Raw genomic sequence first — 22,764 nt, 5'->3', positions numbered from 1 at the left:
AGCATGTGAGTGGAAAAACTCCAGAAAGCCAATATGCATGTCCAAACATGCCCCACACATGATCAGTATGAAATTGAATGAGGTAATCTGAATTGGCTAGAACTTTCCAAAAAGAGATCCCTGTGATTGGCTACCTGGCGAGTATTTAAGCCAGCGAGTTTCCGCCCAAGGTGGAGACCAGCTAAATCAGAGAGCGGAGACCAGAGAGAGAGAGTGACTGTCTCCCCGCCACCGTCGTGTCCCAGGGTACCCCATCCTCACACACGCTTGTCTTTGATTAACTCGTTCATTCACCACCGTTGTGTCCCGGTGTACCCCACCCTTACATATGGTTGTCTTCATTTTGTGGTTATAGTTGTAACCAAGCCTGACCTGTGCTACACTACCATCACCTGGTGGCATAAGTAAAGAGAAAATAAAAAAGTTTGTTTTGCAACCATACGAATACTGACTGCCTGACTCCTTGCCGCTAGCCCCCACCTGCCCGATCGTGTCGGCCCAGACTGTGACAAGGCAACTTGGTCGCCACATGGCGTCACGAACAGGATCCAGGGGAGGCGAGATGGAGTCAGAGATGATCCGCTACTGCCCATGGTGTAGCGGGGACCGTCCAGCAACCGACATGGACCATCTATGGGCGCATATTGTGTACCACCAAGCAGCCAATTCAGCTGCACCCACAGTGAACGGGTACATTTCCCTTCGTGGGAGTGACACTAATGGGAAGGAATGGGCTGTCCAGCTAATTCCCAGCGCTTTTGGCTGCGTGATGCGGGACCCCAAGGTTGTTTACCATCCACGGGAGGAGACTGGGTCCCTATCCCTTGCCCGCGTTAAACCCACAGGTGCGGTGTGTCCCAGCCCGGCCCCAGAATTTGCCCAATGCATTCGGCACATTAAAGGAGGCAAAAACACCCCTCCGGACAAGTTTAACTGTCCAAACCTCTCACAAGGATCTAGGGGACACGAGCTGCTAACCCAGCTCCGGGAAAACCTAGAAGCTGACGGGCGGACAGCCGCTAAGTGGACCAGCCCGAAATGGAACAAGGGCAAGATGCTTAATGTTCTATTTCGCAAGTATGTTGGGCTGTTGAGAGAGAACTCAGTTCTAGAGGTGCAGCTAGAAACCGCTGCCCGAGCTGCCACAGATAATGCAGCCGCGCCGCCATTCCAAGATGGCGCCAACAAGAAAGGGAGCTCAAGTGAGGCGGGAAACCCCGTAGAGAAAAGAGCGCCAACACCACCCACCTGGAGCCCGCCTCCTTCTGCAGCACTGCCCACACCGTCACCACTGCCGTACAGGCAGGCACGCACAGAAGGGGTGGAAACCAAAGAAGCCAGTAAAAGTGAAAGCAACACAGGGACAGCTGTAAGAGAAGGCACGTGCTTACCACCGCAAGATACTTCACCACCACAACTGTATCCCGATCTCCCAACAGCACTGCCTATTTCAGTGCGCAAGCGTGTGACGGGCCCGCAAGGCCAAGGAACACAGATTACTGTCACCACGCGAACATGCACCCGTGCTGAAATGAGTAACTTAAGAAGAGAAACAGGCATCAAATCAGAAGAAACCCCAATTGTATGGCTTGGACGTCTAGTTGCAGAAGTGGGAAATGAAACCATAGACCAAGACGAAGCAATGCAGCTGGTACGCAACACTGCATGGAGCAAAGGAAAAGTAGTGGACCCTGTTCCAGTACTTACAAACAACCATTGGCCCATACCACTCCCAGCCTTAGTGGTTGAAGCCCTGCAACAGAAGGTACACACCTGGCACGAAGGTGCACCGGGATACTCAGATGCAAGCGCCCTAGTGTACGTGATACTTGGAACATCCTATGCTGCCTGGAACCCAGCTCAACAAGCTCTGAACCTCACACTGGCCCAAGCACAAGGAGCCTGGCCACACCGCTTTGCCACGAACCCAGGAAACGTACCCTGCCTGCTCGAAGCAGTGGAAGGTGCTACTGAAGTTTACGGGGGAAACCAGAACCTAACAGCCAGATTGCTGCTCATCCCATCCGTAAATGGCCCTGTAGCGCATGTACTAGGCCAGATGGGCTGACTTCAAGGAGCCATGAAAACCAGAGCTCAAAAAGCAGCACTTCCCATCACCGGTGAAGAATCGAACACCTCATCAGTTTACCCAGCTGAATGTGCTCCTGCTCACCCTAGTTGGGTCAACCAGCGACCTCAAGCCCGCGACCCACCACTGCAACGTACCCCAACAGAACGGGAGAAGTTTGGGTTTCTGCTTAACCATTCCGGCTTAACTAAGGCCCAACTTAGGACACTTGGGGATGAAAGGCAGCGAGCCCTAGCTCAAGCACTCGGATTCACTGGAGTGAACGACTGGCAAGTAGACCTGTTAGGTCCCCTACCTGGAGCAACACCTCCGAACAAAGGGCTAATCATTATTGACCTCGGCACGCGCCAAGTCACAGTAATACCCTTAAGGAAGACACATGCTGCTGCTGTAATAGCTGCATTATTGAGTACATTCACTGTATGGCAGGTTCCAAGCACTATCCAATCCGACGGTCGACCACCCTTTACCTCTGCAGCCATAGATAAGTTTGCAAGACTCCATAACATCGAGTGGCATCACCGCCTTCCATACCATCCACAGTCCAACGGAGTCGTTGAGAGAGCAGTTGGGTTATATAAAGAAGCCCTCTGTCTTAGAGGACATGGAAGTTATAAAAATTGGACAAAATTGAATCATGAGGTCCTAACAACCCTCAACGCAGGGAAGGAACTCTGGAATGAAAGAGGTGTACGAACTATGACACCATGGAAGCCAAAATTCCACCCGACTGAACTCGTTTGGGTTACCCTTCCAGATCTGCGAAATTGTCATCCAAAAGTGCTAAAAGGAGTAATCCAAGAAGCTGAACCTTACCCCAACACCTGTATGGCGACCCTAGAGGATAGTGGACGAAATGTTCTTGTCCACCACAACTGGCTGGCTAGGCGATCCACACTAGCTACTGATTAATCAAAATTAAGAATAGAAGTTGTTCGTGTGTTGTTTGTTTTTCAGGTCATGATAGTCTGAAGTGTGTGATGGTCACCTATCAGTTCCAGCAACAGTCAGAAAAGACGCGCCATCCCGCTCCATTATCGCGACTTCATCAGAAGCGATAGGAGACGCTACTCACCCTCGAGTGGAGACAATAGCAGACCAGACCTGAGGGACAACCGAGATGACACCGGCCAACACTTTAGTGACTTTATCCTTGTATTATATGTTAGTCATGTTCACTTTCGCCCCGCAGTCCGCCGAGCCAGTTGCCGAGCCCAATCATCCAACCAATACAGTTTTGTATTTGTTATCACTTTGGGCCAACGCCTCGGGAGATGGTGAGATGGGAGATGGTTTAACTGCATGTCTCCAAACCCCTCTATCCGTCAACGACCCCGTTCTTACCCCATATCTCTCACCATTTGACGTTTCAGATTGGTTTATCCAAGTTTCAAAAGGCTCAGTGACCTCCATCAACATCTCCACACCTTTAGAGGACGGAGGTTCTATCTTTAGTGATTACACCTGGCCCCGCAATTTTACCCTTACAGACCTCTCTAATACCACTTTACCCCCCCCGTAGGGATTGTTTTGAGAGGGAAGCCTCATGCGCTTGCTCCGCATCTCCTGGGGAATACACCCACAAGGTGATGACTGGTCTCGCCCTGACATGTCACTCACCTGGGATCCCCACTCGATCACCCCACTCTGGTACCTCGCACTTACACCCCGCGGTGCCAAAACCACACCCGAAGTCACCCTTTCCCCCCTTATCAAGCCCACTCCCTTAGTCCGGTGGAACGCTTCCCTAGCCATCAATCTGACCCGACCAGGCCCATTAGGAAGTACCTCCTGGTTTGGATTTTATTATCCTGTTTTACGAGCGGCATTGTTAAGCGCTGCCTGCCACAGTGTCACCTTCCCTTTAAGGCAGTCCGGTCCACCTGAATGAGCTAGGCAAGCCTTCCCATTCTCCAGCACATGCTCGGAGCTCACTACACCTGCACCATTTGGCCTCGTTTGGGTATGTTCAGACGGATGACTATACACCACCTTACCTGCCACACTTTCTGGTTTACAATGTTTTCTAGGCTCTGTTTCTTTTTGTCCACCCTTACAAGCCCTAACAGCTCACCCTCCAAGTCTAACCCTCCACCGTCATACTCGCTCCACCACCCCAGTATGGAGTTCACTCACTTATGGGGAAAGATTTGCCCAAGGCCTTAGTTGGGCCTTCAAAGGGCTCTTCCTTTGGGGCCTTGGAATTGCAAAAGCCTGAATAGCTATCGCCAAACTTGCCAAACAGGTCGAGCTTCTCGCAAATCGCACTGCAACTGGTTTCGAATTGTTAGACCAACAATTACAGGCGACTTCCCAAATGACCATACAAAACCGTCTTGCCCTAGATGCCCTGCTTATCCAGCATGGAGGTCTTTGCCAGTATTTAAATTTGTCATGGGACATGTGTTGTATTGCCATTCCCAACGTCTCTCTTCCCCTTCAAAATCAAATTACCAAAATTCGGAAAATTGCAAAAGTCGTCAATGCCATCTCCAGCATTGGACAAGGTTGGTTATCCCGAGTGTTTAAATGGTTAGGTTGGGATGCTTCATCCTGGTTGTTAAACTTGCTTACCCCACTGTTATCCTTCTTATTCATCCTAGTTGTAGTAATTACCATAGCTTGTTGTGTTTTCCAATTTTTGAAACGAAGATTGCTGAAACTTTCTGTTTTTGTATATACCCGCCTGTCCGACCAAGAAGATGTAAGGGACGAAGACAAGCCTTAACTCCTGTGTTACCAGCAAGGGGGCATGTCTGAACCAGAATTTAAATAGATGCTGATAACACAGAGTTGAAGGAGACTAATGTGAGCATTTGAGTGGAAAAACCCCAGAAAGCCAATACGCATGTCCAAACATGCCCCACACATGGTCAGTATGAAATTGAATGAGGTAATCTGAATTGGCTAGAACTTTCCAAAAAGAGATCGCTGTGATTGGCTACCTGGTGAGTATTTAAGCCAGCGAGTTTCTGCCCAAGGTGGAGACCAGCTAAATCAGAGAGCGAGAGTGATTGTCTCCCCGCCACCGTTGTGTCCCAGCGTACCCCATCCTCACACACGCTTGTCTTTGATTAACTCGTTTGTTCACCACCATCGTGTCCCGGCGTACCCCACCCTTACATATGGTTGTCTTCGTTTTGTGGTTATCGTTGTAACCAAGCCTGACCTGCACTACACTACTATCACCTGGTGGTGTAAGTAAAGAGAAAATAAGAAAGTTTGTTTTGCAACCATACGAATACTGACCGCCTGACTCCTCGCCGCTAGCCCCCACCTGCCCAATCGTGTCAGCCCAGACCGTGACAAGGCAACTTGGTCACCACAGAATAGAAGCAGGATAAGTATTTAGGACCTGGAAGCTACTTAGTCTGATGGGAAATAATAATAAACTAAATGCCTCTTTATAGTTTGAGAGGGCTCTGTGCATCTTTCCTAATCGTATTTTCTGTATGTCATCTTAATCAGAAATAAATAACAACACTTATGTGGAAAAACAGGTTCAATATAGTTAGGATTATTTTCCTTGTCTGGTTCAGATGTAGCTCAAGATGACAGAATTGTCTCAGCAACAAACAGCCCTTGATGTGATTTTTGACTCAAAATTGTGGAAAGCTCAAGAGATCAAAACTGAATTTTACACTGTTGACCTACAGGTGAAACAGTCTTCATCCAATTACATTATGTAAACAAGTGGAGCTCCTTGCCAAACAGAGTCCACAGTATAATTCAGATTTTGTCCTTTTTTTTATAGGTAACTCAATGCTTTACCATATAACCCACAACTTAAGATTTCTCTCTAAGCTTAACTTTCCCTTTAGATTACCTATAAGCTTGTTCTTTCCCACAGAGAGACATTTTAGCTGCTACCAGAGCCTCATTTGTGTTCATTAGGTCCACCTGCTAGTATGAATTGCAGCAATCACTGCACTTCATGTGTTTTTTCTAGCAGTTGAGTTCAGAGTGACTCAATAGAGGAGCCCTTCATACTTGTACAAGTTACTGGAAACTTTTACACATTGGTGCTTTCTTGAACTATCCAGCCAGCTCGAGAGGTATGTTTATCAGACACTCTATAAAATGTTTTATTCAGTTACCTGTCTTGTGGAGCATACAGATTTGTGATTGGTGAAAGGATAAATTGCATGAAAGCAGAGCTCTGAAAAGAAAACTAATATTACTATAAATAGTTAATATTACTGTAAATCGTGAAATGCTTCATTATCTCCTTCTTTTGTTTCTTTCAGTGGACCATTCACTCAAGTGCAGTGAATTTATGGCTAAATATTTATAAGAGTTATTAAAGATTAAATATACTGTACAAGCACCACAGTTCACTTTTACAGAAAAGGATGGGGAAAAAAAAACTGTCTGGTGTTTATCTTTGATGAATTGCTTTACTGCTTATTTTTCATGTAGAAGTGCCCTTGAAATCAGATACTGAAAAGTTGTCTGGCTGAGGGATGGAAGAGGGATAAAGTGTTCTGTATAGTTTCCTGCTTCAAATAGTAGTAATCTGTCTGTTTGAACCTGTGGTATTAGGAGAGTCCAGGAGTGGAGCAAATCTCATTTCCCTTGTTCTGCCTTTAAGTGTATGTTGTTCTTTCAATTTTCCAGTCTCCAACATTAAAAGAAAAAATAAGGGCAGCATGTTCTGAGATGGAGAGAATAACGTTAGAAATAAAAATTCCTGGTTGATTTTTCTCTATGGTAGTGTCCTGTGAGCACCTGCCCTGCTACACACCTGTTTGTAGAGGTGTGCCACAAATTGGAATCCCCCAGCATGCCTTTGCAAGCAGGGAAACCCTAGTTTCACTGCTTGAAGTGATGCACCCAGTAATTCTGACTTGGGGCACAACCTCCTCAAATGAAGGAACCTGGGTGTTTCCCGTCTTGCAGACGCATCCCCAAGAGTTGTCCTACAGTATTGGGCCTTGAGTCCCGGGAGCAGCAGTTTCACCCGATGAAGCAGATAAACCTCACATTCTGACAGAGCTGATCTGCTTCATTTGGCACCATCTGTTTATAGCCTGAATTACACAAATGTGTACTCACAAGCACACATTCTGTACCAATTGTAGTGACCTGGTTTGTGCATACAAATCCATGCTCTTGTGTGCAAGCAAAGATACATTTTGTACATCAGCTTCAGGTCTTGCCTCCTCCCAAAATGCAGCAGTTAAACATAAAAATGGTGTAGATAATTTCATATGCATAATGGTTAAATAAAACCTTTCCAGTGAAAGGAGTTAAAAAAGAGGGGATTTTTTAAATTAATCTAAAATATACTGGACAAAAAGATTTTGCAAGGAGCTTGGAGAATGTGATTGGTTTTTATTAACATTTTGCTTCGGGTCACGTCATACTATTTCAATTATGTCTTCAGTGTGAAGAGGCCTCTTTCTTCTTAAGTGTGTTTCCAATCACTTCTATGGAAAAGATTCAGTTGTTTTCCAGAGGAAAATGATGTCATGTATTGTTATGTGTTTAGTGTAGCAAATGTGGTTTTGTGTTTCTTTCCTGTTTCCAAAGCTCATTGACAACAGAGCATCCAAGATCAACCAAAAAAAAAAAGTATAAAAATGTGTAGGTTTCTTTAGTTTCAATTTTCTTCACAAATTTCCCATTGCAAAGCATTGGAATAATGGTCTCTCTTGGTGTTTTAATCGGTTGTTTTAGTGCTTGTTCTGCAGCATTTTGCTATAACAGGAATAGCTTTCTGTATGTTAGTTTATTTGCCTTTCGGTGTATGTTTCAACAGTTGTAAGATTCAGGTACTTTGAGTTTTGTGGGCACAGTGCTCTTTTTTTCATTACAGTAACTCTTTACATCGATTTTTTTTTTTCTTTCTGTTTTTTCTTTACAGTAATTCACTCTCTTTGGACTTGTGTGTTTTGAAGCAGTTGTCTTTTGTTCTATAGCCTGTCTACACTCTAGGACCACATAGGAGATAATTTACTGAGAAAGTCTCCAAAAGTTCCATGATGATTTCCCTCCAGAACTAACCTTCAGCTCACTTTTTAGGCTGTTATGAATAGTATTAGTAACTCTCTTATGCTTAAAAATAATGCTAAATTAATAAAGATGATAATCTACCTCCAAAACAAAAATACATTAAGATTATGGTAGTATTCTGAATGATTTTTTTTTTCATATTACAGGCAATTAATTTTAAAGTTGTTGGGAATTAAGTACCCTCTGACCAGCCCCACTCCTTGCCAAATTAGCAAAGATCATGTTTTGGAAAATTACATGGAAACCAGGGGGAAAGAAACAGTAGCTCTCAACTCATCATTACCAGCAGCAATCCCTTGCAGAAGAGGCTGATGTTCTTCCATGTCTGACTTACCTTTGGGTCCAGAGAAGGCCAATTCAGGAGAGTTTCTATTGCAACTGAGGCACATGTTTCCGTCTGGGGTGGGTAGCTTTGGTTTGGTCCACGAGGTGCAGTTTCTGCCACTCCCACTTTTTGGAGGGTTCCGATTTGATTCGGAGAGATTAAAGGGTTTCGTGATTCAATTCAGATTTGGAGATTCAACCACTGAATCTGGCTGTTGTTGTTGTTGTTGTTGTTGTTGTTGTTGTGAGGTTTCAAAGTACAGAGATTCTTGCAGCAGACTCTTCCTCCATTTGGGGCTGTCTCCCATGAGTTGATACCAATGTTGCATTTTTTCAAGTTGGCCTTCAAGCTCTTTCTCTACCCTCCTCTTGAGTGTATGCCTTGACGGAGCTGGGAGAATAAAACTCACTTTAGGAATCTAGAGTTGGACATCTGGATGACATGGCTGGCTCAGTGAACTTGATGTTGGATGAACATTGCCTCAATGCTCATGCTGTTTGCTTGCGAGAGGATACTAACATTGGTGCATCTATCTTCCCACTGGATTGAAGGATCTTCTGCAGGCAGCTTGATGGTACTTCTGCAGTGACTTGAGGTGTCTCCTGTATGTTGTCCATGTCTCAGTTCCATACAGTAAGGTAGGGATCACAACTGCTTGATAAACTATGAACTTTGTTTCAAATTTGATGTTGCAATTTTGACGACCCATTTCTTCGGGCATCTGAAAACTGCACTTGACATTTGAGGCAATGTTGGATTTCTTCATTGATTTCAGCCTTCTGTGAGAAGGCTTCTGATTTATGGGAAATACTCATTGTTCGCTAGAGTCTCACCATAAAACTGAATTGCTGAAGTCGGGAACTGCTCATTAAGAGCATGTTGATGGAGGACCTAGTCTTCTGAATGTTAAGTATTAGGGCTGTGCGAAGCTTCAGTCGCTGATTTGATTCGGTGGAGATTTGGCCTGATTCAGTGGTCAAATCTCCGAATCTGAATTGAATCAGGAGACCCTTTAATCTTTCTGAATCAAATCAGAGCCCTCCAAATTGATTTGGAGAGATTTGATGATTTGGACATAGACACAGCTTTAAATGTTTTTTCTACATACCTCAAGGTACCAGGCAGCTTGTCAATGCTGAGATGGTGGGGCAGATGGAGCATCCCACAGGAGTATGTGGGGGTTTCCAGCATACTCAGTAGCAGACCTGGAAGTGGACCAGAAGGACTTCTGTTTTTGATGATGCAAACTCATTTAAATCACCAAAAACTCTTCTATGTGTAAAGTGTGACACCATTATGCCACACAAAGGGAAATTTTTGTCACATGTACATTGTCTGGGCATCACATGTACAAGCACCCTAAGACACAGATTTTTCAAGCTGTTTCCTGACTCACCTTAGAGTGTCTAATCAAACAATAAGATTAGTAACCACAAATGATTATAAAATAAACAGCGAATAGAAATATAGTTGGGGTGGTGTAAATGGTCAGGAGGAAAAACTAAATCTGCCAACGGCAGTTTTTATGGCAGGAAGCCTTCTTATGAGCCTTGTTCATTCTTAATAATTAATGTTAGGTTACAAAACTCTTTAAAAAATGAAAAACTATTTAATGGACAAAAAATATTTTAATAAAGAGTGAAGAGTGAATCTTCAGCCTGCAGCACAGACTATGACCTCATTAATAGTATTTGGTGACAGAAGAAGGTTATGTTAGCTGTGGGTGTGGGCCACTGGGGCCATGTGCTAAGTCTGAGGATGATAGGAGAGCTCAGTTAAGCTCCTCTTTCCCAGCCCACTACTCCCACAGCATTATATATTTAATGTATAAGTCAGTGGCAATGTGTAGGGACTGCGTGGGGGTGAACGTGCACCCACTGAAAGTGCTGGTGCACCCCCTGACATGCAGCACTCTCTGATTAGGCAACAGGCAGGGGGACCAGACGGGAGCACCAGTGCTCCCCCTGCAAGCACTGGCTGAGAAGTGGGGGCTCCAGGTGAAGCGCTGCTGGCACTTTGGCAAGATTGGCTTCTGGGGAACCCGCCTCCCAGTCAGTGAGATTTGGCTGCGGGGGGGAACATGTGCCCCCCTGACTCATACCATGGATGACTGGTGCCACCTAAGTTATCTCAGCTGGAAGACACTTTTGTTAGAGCTTCTCAAGGAAACTTGCAACAATCCTTCAGAATGGAAACTGTTCAGTTAAATATAACATGTGTTGCTGTTGCTTCTAAAATAAGTGGAAGGGGTGCCAGATGAAAGACCAAGGAACAATGGTCTCAAGTTGCAGCAAGGAAAGTTTAGGTTAGATATTAGGAAATAAATTCTCACTAAGAGGACAGTGAAGCACCAGAACAGGTTACCCCTAGAGGTTGTGGAATATCCATCCTTAGAGGTTTTTAAGACTTGACTAGACAAAGCCTTTTCTAGACTTTTCTATTTAAGTTAAACAGCTTTGTGATAGCATAGGGTTATGGCAGGGGTGGGCAAAATATGGCCCATGGGCTGAATCCAGCCCTCAAGCTGATTTGATCCAGCACACAGGCACTCGCCAATTAATTGTATCCAGCTCCACCAGTGGCTGCCCCTCCTGGGCTCTGTATGGGGCCAAGTCCCTCCTGCTTTGGCCGGGAGCAGCACCTGCTGCACTCCTAGCCTCCCTCACTGGAGGCTGCCAGCCCTGGCCACCCTTGGTCTTGCTCATGCATGGCTGGGTGGAGGATGGATGTGGATAGAGGGGAGGCATGAAGGAGCTTGGCTGCTCATAAAGCCCTGATGGGCAGACACGGAACAGGCAGGTGGGGTGGGAGCAGCAGCAGGAGCCAGTGTGAAGTTGGTGCAGCCCTGCCAAACAGGTGTGGGACAGAGACCAAGAGAGCCAGTGGTACCAGGCTTGGCTCCCCACCCCCCCAATAGGGGCTTCTTTTCATGCCCACTGGCAGTAGCTGCTTTCCTGCCCTTCGCGGCATGCTGCAAGCCAGGCAGGCAGCGCTTATCCCCCTCCTTCTCCCCTCACCTGCAGAGGGGCTGGGCTCAGCCACGTCACAAAGAGTGGGCAGGGCGGAAGCCGGGTGGAGGGAGGAAGTCCCAACATGCCCACATCCAACCCACCCACATGCACCACTTACACCCCCCACATACATCCACACATACACCCACCCTCCCACCTCCACCATACCCAAATCCCACACATACACCTACACCTCCCCATATGATTCCTTACTGTTTACTCAGGGGCAAGTCACATTCCCAAGAGTGAAATCCTCTAGAGTTCACTGAGCTACAGGGAGACCTCATTTGTGTCCCCTTTTCGTGTATAAGCAAGGGAGAAAATACCTTTGCCCATCATGACAGAATTTGCAGTGGGCAAGTTGGAGCAATGATTGGATTTAGGCCTGTGATGGAGGCAGAGACAAGTATGGCTGGAGAATTCTTCATGCTTAATAAGGAATATATAAAATATGTTGTCAATATTATAGATACGCCTTAATATACTTATTTGATTTGAGCTTGCCTGATAACACAAGTTAAATCAAAGTACAGGTAGGAAAAGGGGGTCAGGGCAATGACAGAGAGAAGGTTTATCTAGAGAGAATATATTAGTCTATGGAGACTGGAGTAGCCTGGAGTGGAGTTAAATCTGAATTCAAATATTTCAGTTGGCTCAGCTTGTCCACATGAACCACTTTACTGCTCGGTAGAACTAATTACTGTGTAGTAAGCATTACCATCTAAGCATGTTGACCCTTACTGCACAGTATTTTCCTCTACTCAGAAGTTAATTTGCTACCTGAAAATGCAGGTAGCAAATTAACTGCAGAGTAATTACTGTGCAGTATGGCACATGTAGATGGCTGACCGAGAGCAAATTTGCTCCCAGTCAGGAAGGCAGCAGGGAACAGGAGATTGCTCCCTGCCCCTGGGAGCTGCCTGCTGCTAGAGTGGACTCCACCACCAGAGCCTGGGTGGGGAAATGTCCCCCTGCCCTGCAAGCAGGAAGCTCCCAGTATCAGTTCCTTGATCGCAGTCATGGAGCAGGGCCTGGGGGCTGGGAGCTTGTGCCATGATTATTGCGGTTGGGAGCTCCCTGCTACTGGAGCAGGGGGACTTTGTCCCCACCCCAGCAACAGGCAGCTCCCAGGAGCAGGGAGCAAAGCAGGGAGCAATCTCCTAGGCCCAACAAGAGACAGCTGTTTCTTGACACCATGCTCCCTGTCCTGACCCCATGCTCCCTGCCAGACTTTAGAGCTCCCCCTGGCTGCTGCATGGGGCTGGTACAGGGCCAGAGGGAGGTGGGAACAGACTGCTGCCAGGAGCAGCAATTCTTCTGTCTCATCCCCACATGTATAGACACCTGCCCAGGGCAGACATCCTGCAGTATTTGCACACATAGATGCACCCAGTTACTAAAAATGTATTTATGATGACAGAAACCTAAGGAAGGTATCCAGTGAGAAGAAGTGACTTGAATACAAACCATTGTTAGACAAACCAAAGATAAATGTTCTGACAGCAAATTGACAAATATAAAAAAAAAAGTACAGTGAATAATATCTGTCCCATTAATTACACTCACATTGCTATAGAAGGTAAATAGGACAGCAGGCACTTGAATGTCTTCCTGTCTCTTTCTCCTGTCCGGTTGCTACAGCTATTCCTCATACCTTCCCTTCTCTACATATGTATAAGCTATGCCCATTTTAGCATTTCCTCACCCTAAAACTTAAAGGGTGCTTGCAATTTGATAGGCAGTTTGCCTTTACAATAGCCTATTAATCACATCACCTTTATTCCTGATAAACTCTCATTTGTAAGCCTTTGGTCTGTTTATTGACTACATGCATTACATCTTAGTTAATTGTATAGCTGCAGGATGCAGGTTTCCCCCTCCCACTCTGATGGGGTAATTACCATTACAACTGCCACATTACTCTCAAATGCAGTTCTGTATAGTGGTTCTGGAACCTACTAGGTGTGTGTATCTCAATGAGCCTGAGCTTATCAGTGCTCAAGGATTTAAAGTGCATCGCATATTTTCTGTTTTGAAGGCTTATAGATCCACATGCTGCTTGTCCATATTTTCAGCATCAGCCTTTACTAACCTTCAAAGTACTTTTAGGTGAATGGACAATATGCCTTTTGGTGGGGACTGTTTAATCAATCTTGATCTGCGAAGAAGCAAGTCCTGCAGCTGCTAGCTGCAGTTGGGCCTGTAAAATGAACACAGTTGGAATCAAGCAGCTTTGATTCAGTCTAAGGAGAGCAGAACTGGAAAGATCCAACTGGACAGAAGTTAGAAGTACCTTAGATTGTTGCTTAAAGGGTTTCAATTTTGAGGGTCTGCAAGACAGAAGGTACAGTTCCCATCTGTCCTGGCACACCTACAAGGCAATCGCAGTATATTAGGCTGTTCACATTGTCTACAGTATAACAAATGTCAGGTTTTCATTAAAAAATATATTTGCTAGAGAAGCTGATGGAGAGATGACAGGTGGGGTTCACCTCAAGTGCTCATGACTAATGTGAAAGTAGAAGCTTGAAGGCATTAATCATATTGAAATCAGCTGAGTTTTCCATCATGCTTGGTTACAGCAGAGCACAGACTGAAATGGACTTCTGACATTGTGAAAAGAAAGCAACGGCAGGGATGTTAAACAGTGACTCTATGTAAAGCCCACCATTGATTTCCTAGTGTAATTCAAAGGACACTGAACTGCTCACAATTCATCCTGAATTGTTATTCAGGCTTTAAGGTGAATAATGTAAGTCACTAACTTGGAGCCACTCCAGATCCCTATATGCCACTTGTTTATTAGTAAAGCACGTTTCAGCTGTATTTCTCTCTCTCTCTACAGTTGCCACTGTATTTTTTCCATATACTAGTTTCTCTTTTTTGATTTATGCTTTGACTCTCAGCACTCATAATGAAATGATTAACTGTTTCCCCAGATTTATTTCTCTTGCCTTCCATGAGAATTATAACTGCTGCTCTTTTACCAACTTTAACAACTTCTAGCATGAATTAAAAAAAAATTAGCTGAATTCTTTCATTTGACACATTTTAATATCATTCACCTTCAGCTGTGACTCTTCATAATCTGTGTGACTTTTTGCTTTTAGTATTTACTCTAAATAATATTTGATCTGAAAGTGTTGATGTGGTAAAAAAGATATATGTGAGTTTTGATCAAGAAAGAATCATCATGGACCAGAGATATTGACAACTGTAATTAGGACCAAGAAATCTTTTTAAATCCTTCCCTTAAACTGTCTGTTCATGTTGTGTATGAAGATTCTCAGTTGTGCATGTGGTTTGGGAAACTGTACCCCTGAAAGTTAGCTTTCCAGGTCTGCATTTTAAAATTCAGAGGCTAAATATTTAAAGCTCAAACCCTAAATGTTCCTGTTAAAAGGAGTAGCAGTGAAAAGAGGAGTTGAGAAGACTGAAAATCACAGGTCTGAATAACTTAGAGAAGGTCAAATTTGGTTCAAAATGTGGTCCTTTTTATTATGATTTGAGCCAAAACCCCAAATCTGAACACCATGTATGTCTGTATCTATTGAATCCTTAAGCTAAACTTCCTACGTCAAATCCTTTTTAGAGACATGGGCCATAGATAAACATTACACTTTTACTGGTATAAGTGATCAGAAACCAGTCTATACCTATAACAGGACAGAAGTCTGGCGCACACAGACTGGTTTAAAAATGTTGGAACCCAGACGAAGATTTGCTCCCTCTTCCCCCCCACCCCCCAAAGGGTGAATGTGTGTTCTGTTCACTACTGATTTAAAGTACTTTTCAGAGCCATATTCACTTTTTAAATTGTGACCCTGTAACATACAGTCAATGTTTATTATACATCCCTCTGCTTGCATTTCAGACAGGATAAGTGTCTGTAATAGCTCTCAGCTGGAGAGCCTGGCTTCTGACCAAGCTCTAGAAAGATGAGCTTGATCATAGCAGGGACTGATCTCATGATGTCTAGTTTGGGGGTGGGGGGAATCCCTGAGCATACTCTCTGCCCCAGTTTTGGTTTTGGAGCAGGAGCACCTGGATATGTCTTACTTTTTTGTGGCAGTGTTGAGAGTAAATGTAAACCTATCCCTCGGCTTTTGTCTCTGAATGTTCTTTTACTCAGAATCAAAAGCTCTGTTCCATTATTTGTGCTTACAAGATGGGGAAAAAAACCCCAAAAGCAAAACCAATTTTGGACACAAAGCAAAGCCCATGTGTATTGACTTTAACATCTATTCTTAGCCTTTGCAATTTTCCTTCATCTCTTTATGAATTCTTCCCCACAATTACCATGAAGAATTTCAATCTCTACTCATAAATGTAACTAACTGGTTACGGCAACTATAAGTAGTGGTACAAACTACTAAAAGAAAGTAGAATATCAGAATAGAATACAAAACTATCCACAATTTAGGGTCTTTTCACATTTCAGTCTTAATTTAAAGATGCAACAAATTTTAAATGAAAGTTTAGTAATCTAATCTAAATGCTAATCTAATGAAGGCCTGTGGAATACTTACATGCAGGAATGTTTTGGACACATAATATTGGCAAAAACTGCAAATGGAACACACAGTTTAAAAGGATATAAAATTAGAATTTGCATGTGAAATTCTGTTAATCAGTGTCAGAAATTTGAAAAGACTAATTTTTGGTTGTGGACCTTTTAACTTACCTGAAACGGAAATCTGTTTACAAACTTATTAGTGAAAGCCCATTTTTTTACCATTTCCTTTGTATATGGAATTTTAATTACAGCAATTCTGTCTGAGCAGAATAAGCTATGCCTCATCTTGTGTTGTATCTTTTGTAGCTAGCTTTTAGTATTTATTTTGGATTTAAGTCAGAATTTTGTACTTTTCAAAGATTAATAACAATTTGAAACAGCCTTGTGCACAGCAAGAGAGTCTGATCTTGGTATTTAATGAGAACAGAAAAGGAAATCATGAAAACATGGTTTGAATTTAAATTTTGTTACATTGCATTGTAACAGCAGCACTGTTTTGGAGTGTTTTACAAAATATCATATCTTAAATCTGCAAAAAACATTTCATAATCTCTGCATTGGATTACCATTGCTATCATGTTACCAGTAGAGAAGGGTAGTTAGTTAATCTGAAGTCATGCAGAAGGCAGGGTATAGGTGCAGCTTGTAGACCAACTGAATCAGAAGCTTTTGTGAACCACAGCTTACTTCATAGCATATGATCAAGAGTCACTGGCTATCCTTTTTGAAAACTCATGGCAATCAGAAGAAGCCCCAGATGATCCGATGAGGGCACTGCTGTTAGGCATGGTCAGTTTACTGAGTAGAAGTGGCTCAAATAGTAAGGAGTTTGGTGCAGATCTAAACTAGGAAGGCTTTCTGTGCCCCAGGCATGCAGTGGATATGCATATCTGTGCCATTGCTACAATAGAAATGACTCCATCAAATGGCAAACGCTTCACCAAGATGGACCAAACTGATCGCTTATGTTGTACAGTTCACATACTCAAGCAGATTTTTCATGTAAAAGCTTCTCAAAAAGTGTTTCTTAAGCTGACTAGTCACTTAACTGGTGTTTTCCCTTCCTTGTGGACACAGGCTGTTGTTGTCAAAAAAGAATGAGTGGATTTTCTAGTCCCTTATACTTTTGTATCCCTCATACTTGAAACCTGAAAGAGGGAAAAATTAGGACCCCTTGTTAGAATATTAACTATCACCTTTTATTTAAAAAAGTCAATAAATCCCAGTCTTCCTGTTGGATGAGGTAGTTCCTGTCTCACCACTAATGTAGTACTGGATTAGTTGATATATGCCTGCCTTAGCTTATCTGGGTTGAAGGCTTTTAAGAGGACACTCCTTTTGCCCAGAACTTTTTTAGTATCACTGCTTTTTTTCCCAAATAAGGCAGCTATAGCCATGGAGTGAGTCTGCCAAACTTTAGCTTTTTAGAACTGCAAATGTGAGGCAGGATGCTATCTGGGTTTTGCTTTATGAGGTCCTTTCTCTTCAGCAGTAAATTGTTCTATTATTGCTGTAATCCTCCGTCAGCCATTTGGCTTGCCTGCCTGGAGCCCCCTGCCTATCCTTCTGCTATGATCCTGCTGTGTAAACAAAGTTATCATGGGGCTGGATCCAGCTGAACCACAATCAAAATAACTTAGCACCATAAACATGACTTCCAAATGGACCAGTTTTCAAGAAATATGTACTTCTGAATTCAAAGAAACAGTGATCATCCTTGTCATTGTTCATTATGCACTCCAAAATTATGTTCACATTTTTCATCTGTTCATCAGCAAAGCTAACTGCACTTTATCATGCATCAGCAGATGCATGACAAATAGAGCCAAGGTGGTGATACTTCCCATCTATGCGGCATTGGTCAGACCACAGTTGGAGTACTGCGTCCAGTTTTGGGCGCCGTACTTCAAAAAGGATGCTGATAGATTCAAGAGGGTCCAGAGGAGGGCCACTCATATGGTCAGGGGCTTATAGGACAAGCCCTATGAGGAGAGACTGAGGGACCTGGACCTCTTCAGCCTCCGCAAGAGAAGGCTGAGAGGTGATGTTGTGGCCGTCTACAAGTTCATTAAGGGGACGCAGCAAGGGATTGAAGATGCTCTGTTCACCAGGGTGCCTCTTGGGGTAACAAGGAACAATGGTCACAAACTGACAGAGCAGATTTAGGCTAGATATCAGGAAAAACTTCTTCATGGTAAGGATGGCCAAAATTTGGAATGGACCTCCAAGGGAGGTGGTGCTTTTCCCTACCTTGTGGGTCTTTAAGAAAAGGCTGGATAGGCATCTGGCTGGGGTCATTTGACCCCTAGGCAGGGGGTTGGACCCAATGATCTGTTGAGGTCCCTTCTGACCCTAGCATCTATGAATCTTTTATTATGGAGACCTCTGCAGGGACCCCAACCCCTCAAACCTCAGCCACACCTGGGGCCCACCTCATGCGGCAAAAAAGAGCCCAGCAGTTTTGCCAGAAATACTTGTAAGGCAAACTCTGTGTGTGTGTGTACATACATGCATGCACAAAATATTTTGCAAGTACTCTTTACAAAGGGTGCTCTGATTCATATCAATAGTGTGACATGAAAAATGCATTGCATGTTGCATGCGCACACTTAGAGTGTGTGTTCCTATGTAGACAATTTCTGCTAGCTCAAAGGCATTCTGTCTGTGGAGATACAAAAAATAGGTCTTGTTATCCATGTACTGCTGCATTGGAGCTGCTTACACAGAGGTCTCTTGCTGCTGGCACCTAGGAGACCTCTTGCTTCTGCTTCCCTACCCCACAGCCAAAATAGGACAAGAGTGGGGTATAGATCCCATCAGGCTGAGAATGGGTTTTGTGTGTGGAGAGCAGCAGAGTCATGAGGAGGGGAAAGATGGAGAGCAGCAGAGTAAGGACTCAGGCCTTCAGAACAGCAGACTTCTACTTGTTCAGGAAACTCATGGGAAGGATCCCAGGGGAAGCCAGACTGAGGGGGAGAGGAGTCCAGGAGAACTGGTGCTACTTTAAAGAAGTCTTAGTGAGAGTGCAGGAACAAACCATCCTGATGCACAGGAAGACTAGCTTGGCTTAGGGAAATCTTCAGTAAAATAATCAAAAACAGGAAGCTTATAAGAAGTGGAAACTTGGACAAATGACTAGGAAAGAATATAAGAGCATTGCTCAGGCATATAGTAGTAAAGTCAGGGAGGCCAAAGCACAACTGGACTTGCAGCTAGCAAGGGATGTGACGAGTAACAAGCAGGGTTTCTACAAGTATGTGGGTAGCAAGAGGAAGATCAGGGAAAGTGTGGGTCTCTTACTGAATGAGGGAGGCAACCTTGTAACAGAGGATGAAGAAAAGGCTGAAGTGCTCCATGCCTTTTTTGCCTCAGGCTTCACAGGCAAAGTCAGCTCCCAGACTACTGCACAAGGCAGCACAATTTGGGGAGGAGGTGAGCAGCCCTTAGTGGTGAAAGAACAGGTTAGGGACTATTTAGAAAAGCTGGATGTGGTGCAGGACGGGATGCACCCAAGGGTGTTGAGGGAGTTGGGTGTTGAGACTGCAGAGCCATTGTCCATCATCTTAAGAATTTATGGCGATCAGGAGAGATCCTAGATGACTGGAAAAAGGGGGATCAGGAAAAAGGAGGATCCAAGGGACTACAGACCAGTCAGCCTTACCTCAGTCCCTAGAAAAATAATGGAGCAAATCCTCAAGGAATTCATTTCAAAGCGCATGGAGGAGAAAAAGGTGATTATGAACAGTCAGCACGGATTCAGCAGGGGCAAGTCATGCCTGGCCAACCTGATTGCCTTCTATGATGAGGTGACTAGCTCTGTGGATGTGGGGAGACAGCTGGATGTGGTGTACCTTGACTTTAGCAAGGCTTTTGATACAGTTTCTCATAACATTCTCCCAGGCAAGCTAAGTATGGACTGGATGAATGGACTGTAATGTGGATAGAAAACAGGCTGGAGCATCCTGCTCAGAGGGTAGTTATCAATGGCTTGATGTCTAGTTGGCAGCCAGTATCAAGTGGAGTGCCCCAGGGGTTGGTCCTGGGGCCAGTTTTGTTCAATGTCTTCATCAACGATCTGGAAGATGGCAGTGAGTGCACCCTTGGCAGGTTTGCAGATGATACCAAACTGGGATGAGTAGTAGATATGCTGGAGGGTAGGGCTAGGATCCAGTGACGCAGACAAATTGGAGGATTGGGAGAAAAGAAATTGCATGAGGTTCAGCAAGGACAAGTGCAAAGTCCTGCACTTAGGACGGAACAGTCTCATGCACCATCACAGGCTGGGGGCTGACTCGCTGGGCAGCAGCTCTGCAGAAAAGGACCTGGGGGTTACAGTAGACAATAAGCTGAATATGAGGCATCAGTGTGCCCTTGTTGCCAAGAAGGCTAACAGCATACTGGGTTGAACTGGTAGGTGTGTTGCCAGTAGGTCAAGGGAAGTGATTATTCCCCTCTATTCAGCACTGGTGATGCCACATCTAGAGTAGTGTGTTCAGTTTTGGGGCCCCCACTACAGAAAGGATGTGGACAAATTGGAGAGAGTCCAGCAGAGGGCAACAAAGATGGTGAATGGGCTAGGGCACATGACTTATAAGGAGAGGCTGAGGGAACTGGGCTTATTTAGTCTAGAGAAGAGAAGACTGAGAGAAAATTTAATAGCAGCTGTCAACTACCTGAAGTGGGGTTTGAAAGAGGATGGAGCTAGAGTGTTCTCAGTGGTGGAAGATGACAGAACAAGGAGCAATGGTCTGAAGTTGCAGCAAGGGAAGTTTAGATTAGATATTAGAAAGAATTTTCGCACTAGGAGGGTGGTAAAACACTGAAACAGGGTACCCAGAGACATGGTAGAAGCTCCATCCTTGGAGCTTTCCTAAACCTAGGTAGACAAGAGAGAACCAAGTTGGGAGATGGTATAGCATAGCATTCTTTTTGTCAGTTCTTAATAGATGTATTTGAGAAAGCAAAATGAACATGAATACCATAGTCTATGTACATACTTAAAATTCTGTTATACTCCCATGAAATCTGTATCATAATTTTACTTAGCTTATCACAAACCACTGACTCTTTTTTCTTCTTCTTCTTTCTTTCTGACAAATGATTTCTTATTGGCATCAGCAATATTTTTCTCTGGGTTTAGGAGGCTGTGACTTCATGCCTTATTTGTAAACTCTTTTGTATACTTCCCTGGTAGTTTGATGTTGGAGATATCCTAGTCTTTCCTGTCATGACAAGAAACTGTCTCACATTCGATTCTTCTGTTGTTTTAGTATGCTGACAGTCGGTTCCACTCATCTACTGATGATTCATAGGTGCTAAAGTCCTGGTGGAGTGTACACGTTCTACTGTACTGTCCTCTGTGTCTTTCTTTGTGTCTTTTGTTCGTAGTGTAGGACTTATATTTGCTATTTTGGTGAAATATATGCCCACCCAGTGCTGTTGACCCTTGGTTGTCTCTGTTAAATACAAGTATCTGTGTACCAAGTGTATGATTTTCCATAAGGAATTTTTTCGAGCGTAACAGGGTTTTCACATTGTAATTCTGGGAGGTCTTTAGCTGGTTTGTAGTAGGCCCCAGCCTTTTGTAAGTGAGTGTGAACAAGCATTCATGGGGCCCAGTTTAGGCTTGCAAGTGTTTGCCACTGCTAGGAGACCCACAGGCAGCCTAAGGTAAGTAATTTACCCTAATTTAGGTAGGGGAGGGACTGGTGAGTTGAAGGACAGGGGCGGGTGGATTCAGGGGGACTGACAGCTCTGGCAGAGCATGGGTTCATGTACGGGGTTGCCCAGTCCGGGCTGGGGGAGTCAGGGGGCTAAAAGTAGACCAGTCAGGGTCATGGGGGGTAGGAACTGGGGAGAGTGGTTGTGTTTTCCCAGCCTTGGGGATATGCTGTAAACGTGCAGGCATTCACTAGACCAGGTTAACCTATTTTAGACCAAGATAACTAGAAGCATCACATTAAAATTTGGTTATCTTGGTTAGGTCCACCTTGGTTAAGTCCACCTAAATGCCCAGGAATGTAGGCATTTATAGGGCATAAAACACCCCAAAAATGGCACACCCAAACTAAATTAGTTAATCTCAGGAGGTGAACTGACTTTGTATCTCTTCCTTTGTGTTTGTTACTCCTATTGCTACTGGTTGCAGTAATAATGGAGCTAGAGGCCACAAGGTATATACACATCTTACTTATATCAGTCTGCTATTAAAGTATTTTTTCAGAGTGTGTTGCCATTCAAGAATGGCTTGCCATTTTTTCCATAGTTTCTTAGCTTCTTGCAACCTTAGTTTTAACCTCTGATCTTTGCTTTGCTTTTTGACTGGCAGTACAGTGGTATGATGGAATTTCCACTCTCAGGTAAATTGTACAACTGCATAATAAATCAACTGGAGCCTGTTATTTGAAGCCATGTTGTCTGGGATACCATGAGGACCAATATGCTTTGCTCTAACTAATGGTGTCTAACAGTTTCTTGAATTCCTGGAAGCTGGTATGGTAGATAGGAAACAAAAACGCCATCATTATTGCAGTTAAAAAATCCATTACTACTTGTGCTTCAAGCTCCATTGTGGTCATTATATGAGTTCATTATTCCTATTTTAATGCCTGGCTGCTTGTCCCCATGTGTATCACAGCTGCTTGTCGAGGTTTGTGACATACTGGTCAAGTGCACCCAAGGATGTGATGTCTCCAGATACAGGTTTCTCTTCTAAAGTGGCTTTCTCAGTGTTCTGGGTATTCTGAGTGTGCTTTTGTGCCATTTTGATTTAGCTTTGGTCTTTCTTCCTTTGCATAGCCCTCTGCAC

The sequence above is a fragment of the Gavialis gangeticus genome, unplaced genomic scaffold (assembly GCF_001723915.1).
Source record: "Gavialis gangeticus isolate Ggan-Ray unplaced genomic scaffold, GavGan_comp1, whole genome shotgun sequence".
Taxonomy (NCBI): Eukaryota; Metazoa; Chordata; order Crocodylia; family Gavialidae; genus Gavialis; species Gavialis gangeticus.
The sequence above is the reverse complement of the archived record's forward strand: the minus strand, read 5'-3'. Positions refer to the sequence as shown.